Below are 2,079 nucleotides of genomic sequence, written 5' to 3'. Positions count from 1 at the left end.
AAAAAACCAAAATCCCAATTTGAAAGATCTGTTTATGAAATTAAAAAAATGTATATATTTGTTTTTTATATATTTAAGAACATCTAATGATGTCTGTTATGTTTAATTCTTATGCCAAACTTTTTCTGATGAACACAGCATTGTGCTTTATGCAAGAATGGAAACCTCAAAATAATCACCATAAAGCTTCTAAGACTTATGGGAGAATAAACTAGGATAGTCCACAGATAGTAAGATGAAATCGACAACATTGAAATTATAAATGTTTAGAATGGCCCAGACTAGAACAAAAGCCCAAATCACCATTAGAAGGATGAAATATAATATGGTCCAAAATGTATCCTTAAAGTTTTGTGTCAACCCTCAGTCTGAATAGTGGGGATTGATCTTCAGTTTAGTCCACAAACAGAAATTGACTGTGCAATTTTCTGTTGTATTTATTGTACAGCATATGTATGTTTAGAAAGTTCCTTTAGTGGTACACTGTTGTACTTTTTGTTCCAGCAATTTGAGGGCATGAAAATTCCACAAAGTCATCAGTGAAAACAGGCCATGCTCCTTCTTCATCATAATTAGGCATGTCATCTGCAGTCATGGTACTGAAGTCTAAAAGAAGATTCCAAGTATCTTTTGGTATTGATTCTTTATGATGTTCTAACAAAAATTTATTCCATAAGTCTAAGAATTTAAATCTTCCATTAAGAACTAAGTTCCAGTAGGCAATGACCATTTCTAGATCTAATCCTTTTTGTTTTGGATTCTTTGTAAAATTAAAAGTAAATGTAAAAATTCTTCAATCATCCTGGTTCTTTCAATTCTTGTTCCATCTTGGGTATTTGAGCCTTATCTTTTCTATGCTGTCACATCCTAATTCTGTCATGCCGTGGATGAACTCCAGCTTGGAGAACTCACATTGCATTGCTGCTCTGAACTTCCATGCAATGATCAAAACACTAATGCTGGCTGGATCAAGTGCCAAGTCATTGCAGAATGGCTGTATACCATCTATTCCAATTTTATTTTCATCTTGAGGATCTTTGCATCTATTGTATAGTTTTTCTAACTTCTTCCTGTCCAATGATCCTTTTGTACTCTCTCATATATAAAGTTCAAGATTTTGGAAAAATTATCTGTTGCAACGTCTAACATCCACTCATTTTGAGAAAGACAACTTACAGGAGTTTTTTCACTAGATTGTGTGAAGATCATAAATTATAGAACTTTATCCTTCTGCGATGATTTCAACTTGTTCATGTTGGTGTCCTCCAGGCCTCTCCCCTCCTCCTGTGGCTCCACAGAGAATCTAAACTTATATATTTGGTACAGCATCTTCCTATGCAGCTTGGACTCATAGTGATCCTCCCTGTTTTCAGCCTCCCTAGTGCTGGGATTACAGGTGTGCACCACTATGCCCAGACTCAGTGGCCGACTCAGCATGCCTGGGGGTGGGGTCAGCATGGCATGCAGTACTGGAGATCCAATCCAGTTCCTGTGCAGGTGCTTAGTCTGCTGAGCTATCTCACCAGCCCTGGTATTTATGACATTCTTAACCCTATTTATGAAACACTGAAATAAACGAAAGTTTTTTGGTGCAATATGAAAGTATAGATTTAAAGTATCAAATTTTTAGTATAGTTATCTGGTACTGTTAGCTAGATAATCAAAATTTCTTGTAATTTTAACTTAAAGACTTGAACTCTCGATATCTGTGCTGGTTGATAAACATATGCTATTCAGTACTAGTGTTACTAGAATAAATATATTCAGCCATATGTGGGTGTTACTCAGTTCTCATATGTAAGGAAGATATATTTAAATTATACTGTTACCAAGTGTCAAACTATTTTTTGTGCAATAATATATATAATCTAATATTTATAATGTAATTTATTGCCACATACCATATTTCTCTGAAAGTGAGACTGGGTCACAAGTGCATTAAGTCTGTTACAATACATGATATATTGATTATGAAGAGTCATATTAAATATAACCACATACATTCATTGAATGTACACATTATTCACATGTTGTGTCTCTATTCCACTTGATCATTCATCAGTAACCTTTGACTCCATC

General features: G+C 34.5%; 1 pseudogene; it reads right to left on the bottom strand.

Moving 5' to 3' along the window:
• Positions 1-553: 553 nt before the first annotated feature.
• On the bottom strand, positions 554-1,254 carry LOC101579658 (annotated as a pseudogene).
• Positions 1,255-2,079: the final 825 nt, after the last annotated feature.

Source organism: Octodon degus, unplaced genomic scaffold (assembly GCF_000260255.1).
Source record: "Octodon degus isolate 3935 unplaced genomic scaffold, OctDeg1.0 scaffold00028, whole genome shotgun sequence".
NCBI lineage: Eukaryota > Metazoa > Chordata > Mammalia > Rodentia > Octodontidae > Octodon > Octodon degus.
The sequence above is the reverse complement of the archived record's forward strand: the minus strand, read 5'-3'. Positions and strand labels throughout refer to the sequence as shown.